The 18,247-nt window shown below is 34.0% G+C and overlaps 1 non-coding gene across 1 annotated transcript; it reads left to right on the top strand.

Moving 5' to 3' along the window:
* Nucleotides 1-1,116: 1,116 nt before the first annotated feature.
* On the top strand, nucleotides 1,117-1,223 carry LOC112503612. The gene has a single exon (XR_003068036.1). It is a non-coding gene; the product is annotated as a small nucleolar RNA R71 (small nucleolar RNA).
* Nucleotides 1,224-18,247: the final 17,024 nt, after the last annotated feature.

Raw genomic sequence — 18,247 nt, forward strand, 5'->3', positions numbered from 1 at the left:
TTTTTAGGATTTTGGACAATAGGCATGGTAGGTGCACTATCTGCTGGTTTGGATGGTGGTGTATCAACATGGTCTTTGGGTGGTGGACCTTTGACAACACTCTATGGACTTGGTTTTGTGGTTTTTGGTTCTGTTTCACTAGGAAAAAGAAATAGGAAATTTGATCTGCTTGGCAAGGATGCAGATCCTTGGCTTTCTACAGGTTTAGAAACAACAGGAGAGGTTGCTACAGCAACGGGTGGTATTGTTCTAGCAATTGGTTCAGCTTCTACAGTTGCTTTTTGTGGAATTTCTACTAGATATTTTCTACTCCTTAAGGTCACAACTTTCACATGCACTTTGGTCAGTATCTTAAGGATCTCAGTATCACAGGGTAAAGTTCCAACATGTTTGTTCCTCAACTCTAGTGCTATTTGACCAAGTTGTGTTTCCAAAGTCCTAATGTTAGCATTTTGATGATTCATTACTAAGTTGGTTTGATTTATAAAACCTTTCAACAATGCCTCCAAATAATTGGATGAATCACCTTGCTGGTTTGGCTTGTTTTGAAAACTAGACTGATGTTGAAAATTAGCAAGTGACTTTAAGAAACATTTCGTTGAAAATCTTGTCTTTGCTCTTTTACAACTAGTGGGTTTAGACATGGACTGTTCCAAGAGAAATTAGAATGGTTTTTCCAACTGGAGCTATAGGTGTTTGAAAATTGGGCAGGGTTTGTTCTGCACAAAATTCACAAATTCAAAGTTAAGGCTACGTTGGTCAAAAGTATGACCTTGACCACAATACATACATTGGAAAGGCAAGGCTTTAGAAATAATTACAGTAGCAACAGTATTAGCAACACGGGCAGCCAAGTATTTCAACAAGTTGGTCATTGTTGTTAGTTGTGCTGTAAGAGCAGTATAAGGATCTTTTTCATGAATGTCTATTGTCTTTTTGGGTACTATTGCTCTAGGATTTTCCCAATGACCATTGTCGTTAGAAATTTTCTCCAAAATATCAAAACCATCATTATAGGTACTGGAAGTAAAGGCTCCTCCTGCAGTAGCATCTAACATTTGTTTAACAGTGGTGTCAAGACCATTGTAAAATGTTTATACTTGTATGCAGTAGAGTATGCCTTGATGTGGGCATTTCTTTAGTAATTCCTTGTACCTCTCCTAAGCATCAGGAAATGTTTCATCATCCAGTTGTCTAAAAAGACAAATTTCATTTCTCAACTTGGCACTCTCGGTTGAGGGAAAATATTTTTTAAAAAACTTCTTAGTCTTCACATTCCGTATGGTGACTGAGTCTGGTTGCAAAAAGTTGTACCATACTTTGGCTCTGTTTCTTAATCAAAAAGGAAATAACTCTAGTCTTAAGGCTTCATCAGAAATTCCATTAAGATGGAAAGAGTCAGTGACTTCCTAAAAGATCTAAGATGCAAATGAGGATCCTTATATGGAAATCCAACATATTGACCATTTGTTTGTAACATATGAAACAAGACGGGCTTAAATTCAAAGTGGTCACCATCAGTAGTGAGCCTACGTATTACAGGATGTAATTGATTTAACATTGGAATAGTATATAGTCCATGATGCTACCCCTCCTTGAATTTGCAAGTGTTATAACCTCCTCCTCAGGATTGGGTATTGGATCAGGTCCGACTTGAGCCATTTCAGGAGTAGCTAGAATAGGCAACAAATTTCTTTGTATCCTTCTTCTCCTTCTAAAGGTTCTTTCAATGTCTGGATATAACTCAAAAATAGTCCCGTGAGGTATTCTTGACATAAACCACTAAAAATGAACACTTGATGGTAGAAAAATCAAATTTTAAAGTAACTTAAAGAAAAACTCTTTTTTGCTAAAAAAATCCCCGGTAGCGGCGCCAAAATCTTGGTGTGGAGGAATCTATACCCTCGGAAGGCTATAATAACAAGTAAATCATGCAAGTATACCTGCCTTACAAGTATTATCCAAAGCAAGTAATAATGGTAAGTAATACCAAATATCGTTCCACATAGATTTAATATGCAAAGAGTAACAAAAGTTAACTTTAAAGTGAGATTTCAAAAAAGGATTTTTGGAAGAAATAAAGCTTTAGAGAAAAATATCTTTGCGGGAGTTGGTAACCAATTACTGAAATGTAACATTAATTAAAAGATAATATATATGCAAGATCAGGTTGGATTTCAGCAACGAAGTATATGAATATTGCTCTATAAATATCTCTTTACAACACTACTGGATTGAACGGCCTTCCAAGGAAGTGCGGATTAGATCATATGTTGAAAGTGCACTTGGTGATGCATCAATTCCAAACTAGTACAGATCTTGCCTTTCTTACCCATATAGTTTTGCAACCCATAAGATTACGATGACTCTTTATAGTCTCCATAACACAATTAGTAAAAATATTTGTGTTGTCTTAATTCTAAGTCGAACTCATTTGAATAAAATAACATGTGTCAATTTGTCAAAGATTGTCATATGAAATATCAATACCACTTGCGAATAGGGAAATAAATTGCTATTAACAAGCAAACATCAACTAATATTTGGCGTAATCTCACAACCTTCACTTACACTCTTACGAAGGTATTTAGCGTAGCATGACTGAATGTAATTGCTTAAAAGTAAATGACATAAATGGAAATGATTGACTGTAAATGACGTGAAAAGTAAATTTTGCATGAAAAGTAAAGAAAAAGCTGGAAAGGTTGTTGTAGCAACTGACAGTGACTAAGAACACTTAAAAGTACTTGCAAAATGATATAAAAAAGTAATAAGGATCCAAAGTTTAGATGAACTTTTGTTCTTGATGACAAAATGAAATTGTTCAAAGTGTTACCAATGTTCAAAGGATTATCCCCATATAGTACAAAAGTTTAAGATATCTTTGCAGTGACATCTTCCATATAAATCGTCTACTATTAGTACTAGAAGATGTCTTTCTCCAAAATTTGACTTTTCAACATTTTCAACGAAATTGAGTCAGTGTGCCAATATCCAATGTCTAGTACTGCAGCAACGTATTCATCAAATACATAAAACAGTAATATTCCTGCATCATAGCTCCAATTAATGTGAAACCATAAAATAAGACTAAAATACTCCATATAGGATTGGGAAAACTATAAAATGTAATGAAATAAAGACATAATTGGATGCTAAAGTGTATGTTTTTACACACTTACCAATACACTATAAATGATCATATGATACTTCTACATTATGGATAACTATATGCACTATAAGGCACGTTTCCAAACGAGAACATCCTTATTTTATGAAAATGATAGAAATAATTTGGGTCAAAACATTAATTAACCCATTATAAAAAGTAGAATAAATAAAAACAAATTAGTATTTATTAACAATTTATATTCATCTTAAATTTATATCTATCCCAAAAATGTTGGTAGTATCATTGAAGAATTCTTATATCAATGTTTCCATTGTCGATAATGATGTGATGATGCTTTAATAAATCGAAGACTTTTTTTTATGTGACTTTGTTGTGATAATGTTGTGATAAATCGAAAAATAGTGATGATCACGTCCAAAATAATTGGATATGTATGTTCATTATATGATTTGCATCTTTTTACCCATTTAACTCTATGTGCCTTCGATATTCCTAAAAAGGGCAAATAATTATTTAATATTTTACTACTCTTTCGATCCTTCAAAAACTGTGACTTAAACAAAATGATAGGCTTACAAGTGTTCTTCTATTTACGTAAATCACATGTGTTCTTGTTTGAACTCTTTTTTTTTGAAGTATATATAATATTTATATACGGCAAATGCAAGAAATAAACTCGCACACCATCCTCACCTTTGGTGAGGTTTGAACCCTTGACCTCCTAAGAGGTCAAGGGTTACGATACCGCTAGGCCGAAAGCCCTTTGGTTTTGTTTGAACTCTTCCATGCACTATAAATCATATATATATATATATATATATATATATATATATATAAACATACAATTCATACATGTATACAAACTATGTAGACATACACCATTCATTCATATTACATGACCCATTAGACTAAACAAGATTCATTAAATGCAGATAAAATCAATTATGATATACTTAAATTAAATATGATCATTAAGATCCATTAAGACCAAATGTGATTTATATAAAACAAATATTACATGTTAAGAATAATTAAGACCGATTATGACCTACTTAGACCAAATATGATCAAAATGAATTATGATTTTGGTCCTTGTGGTTTGTCTTTTTCCTTTTTTATATTTCCTGCATTTTTTATTTTTCATTTTATACCCTTATTATATTAATCAATTAATAATAATTAAAATTATGTATATAATTTTATCAACTACACCATTAGAAAAGTCTTGTCGACACCTTTAAAGTGTGTTAAGCATTTAATGTTTTTAATTTGTTTTGTAGTTTATTTGATATATTTGCAAATCCATCTGCAGTAATAATTTTTTTTTATTTCAAGTTGGATTTAAAAATATATCGTTTTTTCTTATGTATATGAGAGAAAAACTGAAATTTATCTATGTCTTTTAAAAAAAATTATAGTTTTTAAATATTTCATCTAATAAATGTTTCTTTAAATGTATATCAAATAAAAACTTTATAATATAATTATTAGTTTTTTTTTCAAAATATAAACTTAAATTTATCATAACAAAAACTAAAAAAGCAATTAACTACCACACATTTTTATTGTTTTATACATAAAGTGTTTATCTGTGTGTTCTTTTAAATACAATTTTTAGTTTCAAATGCAGTTTAGTTGTTAAACTATATTTGATATTATTAAATTAATATAGTGTGATAACTGGATCCTGGTTATCATTCAAGATAATTAGTATGTGATTATTTGTTAAACAATTATGTGACAGCTTGATAAATTATTATATTTGATTATGCTAGTGTGAAAATTTTATGCATAAGGAATTATATGCATAATGTGAAAGGCATATGATATATATGTATGCATGCATGTATGTGATTATGTAAAAGAGAAATATATGCTTAATGTGGGCATGGAGTTTATGTGCATGCATGAGGGAAGGGGGAGGAGCCGTAATAGCCGACTTTCCTGGAAAAGAAAGTATAAAAGGAGGGTTTAAGTGTCTTTGCATTCTTCTTGCCATTTTTTAACCTCAAGTGATCATTTTAAGTGAAGAAGAGTTGACCGGATTGTTTTGATTGGAATTCAAGTCGATTTTCAAAGCCTAGTTTTCAAAGGAAATTGCATAATGTGAGTGGTTTAACTGGTCAAGAGTCAGGCGGTTTAGTCTTAAACCGGACAAGGATTGGATGATTTATACCATAAACCGGACAAAGTATGGGCGAGTTATAGATAAACCACCTGGCACCGCATCCATTTCATTAGGAATTGATGATCTTTTAACACACTTTCCGTTTTTGATTATTCTCAAAGGAGTTATTGTCTATCGTTGGCCTCTATGGTAAGTCCTAGTAGCCCCGCTAAATGGTGATTCAACATAGATTCTACATTTGTGCGTCGGTAAAAAAAAACATGTTTTTTTTATTTGCCTAATTTCACGAAAATAAGAATTTCATCTTTTATCAAAATCCAAATAAATATAAGAAAAAAATGAAAAATTAAAAAACCCTCCACTTCAATTGGAGGCGGTACTTGTGATATTTCGGCTTGGGACGCATTTGTTAAATAAGTAAAAATCCCTCCCCAAGCCGTGCTTGCATGTTGAATTGTCCGGATTAGACTTGAACCGGTCAAGAGTCAAGCGGTTTAGTCTTAAACCGGACAAATGTTGAGCGATTTATAAATATTGATATTATGTTGAATATTTTTTTTTGAACGGAGAAATAGGAATACGACTATGAAATGACCGGATTGCTAAATCGGTCAKGGCATGAATAGTGTTGTCCGGATTAGAAATCTGGACAAAGTGTTGAGAATTTTATTCCTAAGTGTTAAATCGGACAAAGCCTTGGGCAATTTGTTGTCCAGATTTGGTAAACCGGCCAGGACTTGACCAGAGACGAAGTTCGGCCAAGTTTATTTTGACCGGATTCGCATTTTGACTTATGCATGGGTTATATAATTGTTTTTATATAAAATGGGAATTTTGATAAAGATGATTTTGAACTGATAATAATTCCATTGACTGTGGTCTATTTGGAATTGTTTTTGTGAAATGTTTTGATGAGGAAATAAGGGTGGCATATCAAGGAGAGGTGTACCATGGGATAAGGGTGGCATATCAAGAAGAGGTGTACCATGGGATAAGGGTGGCATATCAAGGAAAGGTGTACATTTGGATATAAGGGTGACATTTGTATGGTGTGTTATATAATCTATATAACTTCTACTATCATATGCCTTAAGATTACCATGATCTGGAATCTTTATTTCTTTGTGACTTAAAGATTTAGGATCAGAGTTCTTATTGAAAATCATAGTTTGAATGTTATAAAGAAGGAGATAACAGGTTTGGCCTGAAACTTTAAATAAACCTTGTTTGAATGGAAAAAGGTTTAAAAGTGGCATTATGTTATTTGGTTAGTATAATCCTGTTTGGATTCGATGTATTGTTTGTGAGCAGAGATTATTGTCTTGAAAAGTGAAAGGTATTGACATTATGTTTTTACTTGTTCATATATTTGTGATATATATGAAAAGTTGTTTTACTTAAATGTTTTGGTGAATTTCACCCTACAATAACATAAATAGGGTAACTCACTAGACCTTTCGGTCTAACCCTCGTTTTGTGATTTTAAATATGTATTGCAGGATGTGCCGATGGTAAGGGGAAGGGGAAAATGTAATAATTTCCCCATATGTTTACCTGAATGAAGAATGGCTGATGTTATGTATAGTTTTTTTGTTAAATGGAACTAGATTAGTACAAGAATTGTATTTGGAAATTTTGGACCATGTATTTTGTACTGGTAGATTCTTGTAATAAGGGACCAATGTGGTATATAAACATGTATTTCTTATGTATGAAGTATGTGTTACATGAAATGTGTGTAATGGGGCGTTACAGAAAGTGGTATCAGAGCCTGAGTTGAAGGGATTTAGGTATTCAACAACATCATACCTAGACTTAAACTATTTTATTGCATGTTAAGAGTCCCGGACATAGTTAGCTCCATTTGAAATAAATATGATGAGTTGAAAGAACAGTGTGTAAGGTAAATTTTAATTACATCTGGCCAGTGTAATTATGAATTTACAGGTACACATTTGAACTTGAATACTTCATTATATTTGGGAATGTGAATACGTGATTATTAACACTAAAATCTGTAGATGTCTAACCGAACTAAAAGATCGGAAAGAACGGCTCGTCCAGAGTCTGAAGAAAGGGAAGAATCACCTGTTAATCTCCCAACTGACACATCCGGAATTAGAGGCCGGGGAAGACCAAGGGGACGAGGCAGAGGAAGAAGTCAATCTCAAGGAAGAGGTCGTACTGAAATTAATTCTAAACATGAAAAATCTCATTCTTGAAATGTTCAGGAAAGATCGGTGCCACACCCAGAATATGTGACCAGGGATATGTTGGTGGAAGAAATAGGGAAGTTACGAGAAACTCTGACATCTATCATGGGAGTACACGCTAGAATAGAAACAAAGAGAATAGAAGTTCTTTCCTCAGTACCGGTTACTCATAACAAGGAGGGAGATATTAAAATGTTTTTGGCATGCAAGCCACCAATATTTTCTGGAGAAAGGGATCCAATGAAAGCCATGTGCTGGATCAAAGAGATGGAATCTGTGTTTAACACCATTCGGTGTCCGAAAACAGATAAAGTTCGATTTGCTGTTTCTGTATTGAAATCAAATGCTTTGTTCTCGTGGGAAGTTGAATCATCGGCTAGAACGGATGTTTTACAAGCATTGTCTTGGACAGAATTTGTGAATTGATTTAAGGATCAGTTTTGTCCCAAGACAGCAGTGAGACAAATGGAAGAAGATTTTCTGAAACTGGAACAGGGAAATGGAACGGTTCAGGAGTATACTGAAAAATTCATTGAATACTCTTGATTTGCCGAACACTATATTTCATCCGAATCCAGGAAGATAGAGAGGTACATCTGGGGTTTGAATCCCTCAATCAGAGAGTTTGTAATTGCTATGAACCCCAATACCTTTTCATTAACTGTGGATGCGGCTGAAGTAACGGAACGAAATAGGAATCGGCAAATAGAGGGTAAGGTTGTGGAAAAGAGAAAGTGGGAGGGGCCTTCATCAAACTTTCGAGGGCCGAAAACCGTGAGATACGATAATAGAGCTGATCAGAAGGTCGGTGAGAAAATATGTACACAATGCCAACAGGTTCATCAGGGTGAGTGCAAGATGGACCCAAGAAAATGCTATAAGTGTGGTGAAGCGGGCCATTTGTCTAGAAGTTGCCCAGCTACTCGAAGGTGTTTTAATTGCAATTCTCCGGATCATATTCGACCGAATTGTCCATTGTTAAGAACTCCACAACTGACAATAGGGAGTAATGCGTCGGGTACCCGGGGAAGACTTACTGTGAACAAAGGAGGGCAAGGAGGGGCACAGGGACAGTCCTTTCAAATGACAAAGAACGAGGCAGAAGCATCACCATATGTAGTAACAGGTACTTTCCTACTGAATTCTATACATGGTAAAGTGTTATTTGACTCAGGTGCAAATTTTTCGTTTGTGTCACCACTGTTTGCTCAAACTACATGTTTGAATTCTGTGTTACTTGATGACGAATTAGTAGTTGATACTGCTAATAGTCAGAAAACTGTTACTAGTGTGTTCAATAATTGTATTATTGTTATTGAGGGTTATGAACTACCGATTCAGTTATTTCCTATGCCGATGAATGAATTTGATGTAGTGGTGGGTATGGACTGGTTGGCAAGGTATCAGGCTAGTATTGTTTGCAATCAAAAAATGATCAGAATTACTCTACCAGATCAAGGAACTGTTGTTATTTATGGTGATCGTCAGAATCACCATACTAGTATTTTGACTGTGATGAAAGCTCAGAAAAGTATTCGGAAGAAGTGCCAGGGATGTTTGGCATACGTAATTGATGTGAAGAAAGAGAAAGAAAAGCAAGAATTAATCCTGATTGTTAATGAATATCCAAAAGTCTTTCCAGAGGACTTGTCTAGATTACCACCGGACTGAGTTATTGAATTCCAAATTGATCTTATACCAGGGGCTACACCAGTAGCAAAGGCACCGTACCGGTTAGCTCCATCTGAATTGAAAGAGTTGGTTGCACTATTGAGATATCTGACAGATAAAGGATTTATTAGACCCAGCACTTCACCTTGGGGTGCTCCGATCTTATTTGTCAAGAAGAAAGATGGATCTATGCGAATGTGTATAGACTATCGTGAATTGAACAAGTTAACAATCAAGAACAAATATCCTTTGCCAAGAATTGATTATTTGTTTGATCAGCTGGTGGGAGCAAGTTATTTCTCCAAGATTGATTTAAGATCAGGGTATCATTAGCTCAAAGTCAGGGAGGAAGACGTTGCTACAACAGCATTCAGAACTAGGTACGGGAATCACGAATTCTTAGTTATGCCTTTTAGCTTAACTAATGCACCCATAGCCTTTTATGGATTTGATGAATAGGGTATGTAAGGAATATCTCGATAAATTCGTTATTGTATTTATCGATGATATTCTTGTATACTCAAAGACCGAAGAAGAACATGCAGAACATCATCGTCTGATATTGGAATTGTTGAAGAAAGAAAACTTGTATGCCAAGTTGTCCAAGTTTGAGTTCTGGTTAAGGGAAGTCCAATTCTTGGGTCACGTTATCTCAGAAGCAGGAGTGAAATTAGATCCAACCAAAATTGAAGCAGTTGAAAGATGGGAAGCTCCGAAAACTCCTTCTGAAGTCCGAAGCTTTTTGGGACTGGTAGGCTATTACCATAAGTTCATCCAAGACTTTTCTAAAATAGTCGTGCCATTGACTAAATTGACTCGAAAGAACATTAAATTTCAGTGGGAAAGAGAACAACAAGAGGTTTTTCAATTATTAAAAGATCATATTTGCAGTGCACTAGTATTGACCTTACCGGACGGATCTGAAGATTTTGTGGTATACAGTGATGCTTCAAAGTTGGGGTTGGGATGTGTTTTGATACAAAGAGGAAAGGTAATTTCTTATGCGTCAAGGCAATTGAAAGATCATGAGAAACATTATCCAACCCATGATATGGAATTAGCTGCAGTGGTGTTTGCTCTGAAGATCTGGAGACATTATCTTCTGGGAACAAAGTGTCAAATTTATACTGATCACAAAATTTTGCAACATGTTCAGCCAGAAAGAATTGAATATGCGACAGCATTGATGGATTGAACTGGTAAATGACTATGATTGTGAAATCCTCTACCATCCGGGAAAAGCCAACGTGGTAGCTGACGCTCTAAGCAGGAAAGAAAAGAGCGGAACCATTAAAGTTGTAGCAATAGGAATGAACTTGATCCCTGACATTCGTAAAGAAATTCAAAGATGTCAACAAGAAGCTATGAAAGAACAATTTATTAAAACAGAAAGGTTGGGTAAGATGATTTCAACTGTTGGGTTCAAGTTAGAGCGTTAAAGTTGTATTCAAGTTTCTCCTTAGAATAGCTTTATTTTGTAATAGTGTAGTTTTACTATTTCCTAGTATAAATAGTATTTTCCTTTGTAATTGTCATTACSAAGTCATTAGCAGAATTGTAATCAAGATTAGAGCTGTAAATTTCTCTCTCTCAATCAAATCAATCTTTGATAATATTCTCTCTATTTTATGTTCATCTTGATTCTTGAAGATCATATCATGTTTGTATGATTTCTGGACTTCACAATTGGTATCAAAGCAAGCTGCAGCAGTTTGTTTAGAGGATTGAACTGATTTTGCACAATTTTTCACGATTTTTTTGAAGATTCGTCGATCTGGGTCATGATGTTCATCACTGTTCTTGAGAGTTCTTCATCCAGATTGGGCTTTTGATCTTAAATCGGTCAATTTTTTAGTGTTGTTTGTAAAGATTTACAACGCTAGATTCGTTTTTGCATTTCGAACAACTTTGATTCACACTATTTTTGATTTTAAACAAGTTTTAAACCATTTTTGGTCGAAAATTGATTTTTCGTATTCTGGAAAATGTTCTTCAAAACCCATAATTTTTCTTGTTTTGATCCAAAATTTTGGTAAAAAGTGTGAAAGTTTGTGTTTTTGGTTGATTATTAATCCGATTAAAGCTTGTGCGATTTAAGGGTGTTATCCGCTTATCTCTTGTGCGATTTAACATCCGTGTGATTTTTAGTTGTTTGATATAGGTTATCCGGACAACACTTGTGCGGATATTTGATCGATTTAACAATGCGCCTGGTAAACCGTTCATAACTTGTGCGGATAAATGTGCGATTTAAACAATCCGGCTGGTAAGTCTAAGTAACTTGAACGGATTAGTGACCGATTTACATAATCCGACTGGTAAGTGTTTGAAGGTTTGTGCAATTTACATAATCCGCTTGGTAAGACTTTCAAGTTGTCTACTTGAGCGATTTATATTTGTGATCGTATATACTTTGGTGATTGAACGGATATTGACTTTTTGATCGACTTATTACTTTGATTTTTCATCGATATGTTTTAAAAGGACTTACACGTATTTTGACTTGTTGACTTAGTTAACCATTAACTTGTTGATTTGTTGACTTTTTATGTCCGATTTTCATTTTGGAATTTTGACTAAGTGTTGAAAACCTCTGATTTGAGAATTTTAAATCAAATTGAATTTTGTGCCTTATCTGTATTTCATTTTGCATAATCCGTGTGAATTTTGAATTTTTGGTTAAAATCTGGTTAAGTGTTTTGAGCGATATAAGTTTGCTTGTTGTCCGGACTTCAAATCCGGATAACTTGTTGAATATTCTATCTTGTTGAGCGGACTTTCAATCCGGATAAGCTTGACCGGATTACTAATCCGGATAAGTGTATGTGCATAATTTGTTCTAAGTGTTGAATGTGTGCAAAAAAAATTTACATTATCAGATATATTTTTGTAAACTGATCCTTTAATTCAAACTTTGAACTGCAGTTGATCCTATTTCATACAATTTGATACGATGAGTTCACGAGAAGCAATGGCTATTGGTACTGATACCAAGCCACCTTTTCTATTTCATGGTGATCACAATCAGTGGAGAGACAGATTCCTGAATTTTATTGAGAGAATGAAAGAAGGAGATCTAATAATGAAATCTTTAATGGAAGGTCCTGCTGAATTCTTCATAGAGGTAGAAGCTGATGTACTAGCAGGCTTACCTGCACAGAGAGTTCCTAAACTAAAGCGTCATTATTCACCTGAAGAAAAGGAGAGAGCTCATGTTGATGTGTTGTGCAAATCTTATATGATGCAAGCACTGACTAATGATATTTACACCAGTATTGACAGTCATAAATCATCAGGTCACAGCATGTGGGTTCAAATCGAAAAGATAATGATGGATTCGAAAGTGGGAACTCATCTGAAAATTACTAACTGTATTTCAACCTATGAAGAATTCAAGGCTAAAGAAGGTGAAAGTGTTGATGATGTTTACCATAGGCTTGCCAGACTGCTAAATGAACTGACAAAGAATGGAATTTCTAAAACTACAATAGAGATTAATGTTAAGTTTCTTAACAATCTCCAGTCATAGTGGAAACCATTTGCCAATCATATCAGATTCAATAAACAGTTATCTGATATTGATTTTCATGAAATCTATGAAACTCTGAAAGAAAATGAGCAAGATGTTTTGGAAATCCGAAATTCAAAGAAGAAAGACAAAGAAGTTGCTGATCCTTTGGCTCTTGTATCTGAGAGAAAGGAAAAGAGATTAAAAAGCAGATCTGGAAAGCAAGTAAAGGAAGTTAGTCAGTCAAGTGAGTCTGAAAAAGAAGACAGTAACAACTCAGATTCAGATTCTGAAATGTCAGAGATCAAACAGGCAATGGCAATGCTAACTAAAGCATTTCAGAAGAAGTTCTCAAAAAGGCCACACTCGAACAATCATTCTCGTCAGGCTCAAAATATGAATACAAAGACAAGTTTGGCGAGAAGAAGAAGTATGAAGAGAAGAGATTCGAGAAGAAATATGAGAAAAAGCCGGAAGAAAAGAAAATTTGTATCAAAGGTACAGCTGATGAGAACACAAAATGTTATAACTGTGGTAAGCTAGGCCACTTTGCTATAAATTGTAGGAAGTCGGTAAATCGTGATACCGACTACTACAAGAATAAATTTCTTCTGTCCAAACAAAGAGATGTCGGCAAAGCTCTTATGGCTGAGGATGAACACTGGTTGAATCTGACTGACGACGAAGAAGAAACTAAAGCTGTTGCACATGTGTGCTTGATGGCTAAAACAAAAAATGATTTGTCAAGAGAAGAAGAAGAACAGATGAATAATGAGGTATTACATCAATCATGTATTAAACAGATGAAAAAGATGATGCTTAAAATTCAAACTTTCCAGCAAGAATTAAAATCAAAAAAATTGCGTTCAAATAATTTTGAAGATCAATTAAAAACGCGAAAAGGAAGATATACCAAATTATATATTGAAAATGCTGGAAACTTGAATTGGGCTAAGTCTTTGCAATCTGAGTCCAAAATAGTTGATGAATCATCCAATGCTTTAAAAGCCGAATTATCTGAATTAAAGGAAAAATATAAATCATTAGCATTAGTTAATGAAGAACAGGTTGTTAAAATAAGTAAGTTTAATTTACAAATAATTCAGTTAAATAAAACTCTGAAGGTTAAAGAATAAATTTTATATAAACGAGGACAAACTGATCAAACCATCTTTTTAAACAAACCATCTGAAACAAGATATTTTAACCCACGGGAAGGGCTAGGGTATGAAAATCCTAAATTTATAGAAAAAGTTTTACGTTATGCCCCGACCTTATATAATTATGAATATATTTTTTGTGGTCCCGTGTTAGGACTGAAAAACCAGTATTAATTGTATTTGTCTTGAAAGTTAAATATAGTCTATAATTGTAAAAGTCAGCGTGTTTGACTTTTCTTATAGAAGTTTGACTTTGACTATTGTTTAGTTAGTTTGACCATATAAATTGTAATTTGTAGTAGGAGAGCTCATTTGTAAGATTTCATACGTATTGAGAGGTTTGACTGATTTGTAAGGATTGACTTTCTCTCTCTAAGTGTTCTTCATGTTCTTACAAGCTATATCTGAGAATCTGCCATTGTTGTGATGTTTATGAAGATTGATCAGTGAAATAGGGACACCCAATTGGTATCAAAGCTGGATTGCAAGAAATCAGATGAATAAATTTGAGATAAGTGAAGAATTTTTTTTTCTGAATTTTCGTGTTCTTCGTGTTCTTCGATTTTTTTTAGATTTTAATCCGATTTTGTCTTAAAATCTTGTGTTTTTGTGTTAAACACATGATCAAAATGCTCGAAATTGAATTGTGAATCTTTGTTATTCACAAACTTTTGTAATTTGATCATTGCATTTCAAGAATTAATCGGATTTTGTGTTTTTGATTTTTTTCGTGTTCTTGATTTTTTTTTTTTAAAATCAGTGTTTTTGATCCAATTTTTTAAAAAGTTTTTTTGTTTTTATGTTTTTGATAGGTTTTAATCTGTTTTTAATTTTGAGTTTCATATTTTGTTGTTAAACCGTTCAATTTGTCTTCATTCATAAGGCCCAACCGGTTTAAGGCCCAACAGGCTAAACCGATCAAAACTAAGTTTCCTTTCTAATCTTGTTCTCCGCATAAACCTTGACAGTAGAAGMTTYAATCGTATTCGAATCTCGTTCATYTTGTTATCTCGACYRKATTGTTCACCGTGCAATTGGATTCGAGCAAAGTTAAACCGCATACTTCTTGACAGGATTTCTTGAGCGGTTTAAGCTAAACCGAACATGATTCAATCGGATTCGTACAACAGGTAAGTCTTCATCTCAGGTTTAGGGTTAACCTTTGAGCGGTTTATAACTAAACCGTTTACCTCTTGACCGGATTTGTGATCGGATTAGATTTCTCTTGACCGGTTTAGTACTTAGAAATTATGTGCATAGAGGTGTCCGGACTTCTAAGCCGCTCAATTCCTCTTACTCAGAATTTTAATTGTTCATTGTTTCTTGATTCAATTTGGTAAATTGCTCAATATCTTGATATGAATCGATTCCATTTTGACTGTTTTCATTGGGATTCTTAATTGTTCAACAGATTATGTGTTGAATCATTGCATCGACGTGTGTTGTCTGGTTTATACTCTTAAGTTGTCCGTTTAACATTCAAGCTTTGACAGGTTTACATTCATTGTTGTATTCGGTTTAAGCTGTAAGTAGTGACAGGTTTAGCAATTTGTAGTGACAGGTTTAGTTACTAGTTGTGACCGGTTTACATTCAAGTAAAGACAGGTTTAGACTCATTTTTTTTACTCATGTTGTGTCCGGTGTAGCCTCATGCTGTAACAGGTTTAAGTCTTGCAGTGTGCGGTTTATTCACATGCATTGTTCGGTTTAGTTTAGAGACTGCATGTGGTGATAGACAGTGACTTGTTCGGACTGTAAAGATCTAAGCTTTCGATTTACAGTGTTACACAGGTTTAATCTGAGTTTGCTTTATTTGGTCATCAAGCCTGTTCATTTGCAAGTATTTCAGATTGTTATTTTGCTGCTGTTACTGTTATGATGCATTGTATAATTTTGTTTCTGCTTTGAAAGTGCATTGTAGCAGTCTGTCCTGTGCTTATAGGTATTGCTGTTGGTGAGGCTGTTACATTTCAATTACATAAGCATATTGTGCTTGTTGTTTTTGAGTAGACTGCATATTAGTCTAAATCACACTTCTGTCCAGTTTTTTTTTTATCTAATTTGGTTCTTGAGGTATCATTTGGACAACATAACAGCAGCTTCAGAGGGAGACAGACAAAAGATTTTTCTGTGTTTGTGTGTTTGTTCGTTATATACACAAACCATACAGTTCACAGTGTGTGCACACAGCTTCTGTACAGTTCTGTGTAGTGAGTTAGTTATTGATTTGTTGTTTTGACTTGACAAGTTTAGCATTGTGCAGCAAGTATAGTTTTCTTGTAAATTTTCTATTTTGCTGTTTCTTGCTGTTAGGTTGTGAATTTTGTAACTGTGTGTTTGAGTATTTCAGGACTGAAACAGCAACAAGAACAACAGCCCAGCAACTGTTTAACAGGTTTCATCCTGTTTATTCAAAAGGTTTTCAAATTGAATTCTAGTGTACATCTTGGCAGTTCTGGTGAAATAGTTTGCACAGCAAGGGTCTGTTTTTGAACATATTTAGTTGCTGTTATTTTGTGCTGTTTAGAGTCTTAAAGTCTACTTAAAATCTGTTTAGAATGCTGTTGTTTGATTTGTGCTGTGTTTGTTATTTGAGAAGAAGATTTGAAACAGCAACAAGAAGACACAGCAAGAAGACACAGCAGCAGCTGTTGGTGTGGAGACTGCAGTCAACAGCGGAGAAGAAAGCAGCAGCAACAACAACATTTGGTTTCTGGTTTTTGATTTGAAACAGCAAGTACTACAGTAGCAAGAATTGAAACAGCGAATCTGAAACAGCAGCAGGTTTGATAGTCAATATTGGTTACATTCCAGCTAAACAGGTACATTGTTTTTAACTTTGTGCATTATACTGAAACAACAGCAGCAACAAGTTAATTGCTTGACAGATTTGAACAAATAGCTTGTTGTTCCATGAGTTTTGAATCAAAAAGATTGATTGTCAATTGTTTGGAATAGCAGTTAGTTCTTCTTGGTACAAGAACTTGTTAAAGTGTGTGTTTTTTAGTAGATTTGATTCTTAAACTGTTGTTGTGACAGATACATCAAAGTACACTTTGGAAGGTTTTAAGGCATAACAAGGCTTGGGTTTGGATAGAGATATAAGTTGCTTGGTTCACCATAGGTCAATTTTGAAGGAACATAAGCAGGTTTCTTCATTGGAGACACTTCATTCAGCTACACAGCAGCCCAAGTGAAGTAACTGATACGAGAAACATTCAAGTGGACTTTTGATAGAAATTCTAGAGCATATAGATTTTTTTTTTAAGTGTAACATCTGTATTGTGTTGGTTTGGACTAGACTCAGTTTTTTGGACTTGGTTTATTGTCTTGGACTGTTTTGGTTTCTTAGTTTGTTTGTGTTTAGATTTTATTTTTGGATCATCGTATATCTGTTTTGTGTGTGTTTTTAGTGTTTTTTCTATTCTTCTTGAGCTTAATTGTTCTTATTTCTTTTACCTGATTTCACTGCATAGATCCTTAACTGATCAATTTGTTTCTAATGACAGATATTATAAAAGAGTTGAGAGAGAAGATTGTTGAGTCAGAAAAGAGCTTTGTGAACCTTAAAGAGCATTACAGAAATTTATATCTTAAAAAATTGTGCTAATGAGGATTTTAATAACAACTTAAAGAAAACTCATAAAAATGAGTGTGAACGAATTGAGAAGGAATTTGAATATAAGATTGAAAAGATTGAAAACAATCRGAGTTCGGATCAGAAAAACTATAATGATGATTTGAAAAGGTTGACTTCGTCTAATATAGATTTGTCAAATAAACTTCAAACAWTTCAAATTGCACTAATTGCTKAGAGGAACTCTCCAAGGAACAATTCAGATGTAAAGGATTTAACTGAGAAGTTCCACAAGTCTGGGAATGATCTGATTGAGTTTAGAAGATTATTGGAATTAGAAAAGGAAAAGTTTTACAAGCTGAAAAGTATTTAAATGATGAAAGGAAAGAGATGGAGATAGAAAAGAAGAGGATTATGGAAGTTGAAAGAAAGTTTGGAACTGAACGAGAATCTTATTAACTATCTCGAGATGAACGCAAAAATGTTTCTAAAGCAAATCTCGGATTTTGAGCAGCTTATAATTTTGGAACGAGCGAAGAATGCTAAAGAAAAGAAAGATATTTCCGAAGACTGTCAGAGCCAACTACAGAAATTGTCTGAAAGCATTGATTTAAAGCAAAAGGCTTTAGACGAAGAGAAAAAGCAATTTGCTATTGAGAAAAGAAATACTTCAAAGAAGTACACAACAATTGCAAAAGAGCTTACTGAGAAAAGGAAGTGGCTTGACATCGCTTCGGAGAATGACAAGAGCARCTCAGATGAAGAGAAGAGAGAGTTGATAAATCAGAAGAAAAAGTTTGAAATGCTACAGAAGGAGTTAGAAGGTAAACTCCTGGATACTTCAAAGAAATTGTCTG

The sequence above is a fragment of the Cynara cardunculus genome, unplaced genomic scaffold (assembly GCF_001531365.2).
Source record: "Cynara cardunculus var. scolymus isolate 2C unplaced genomic scaffold, CcrdV1 Un_Scaffold_3385, whole genome shotgun sequence".
Lineage (NCBI taxonomy): Eukaryota > Viridiplantae > Streptophyta > Magnoliopsida > Asterales > Asteraceae > Cynara > Cynara cardunculus.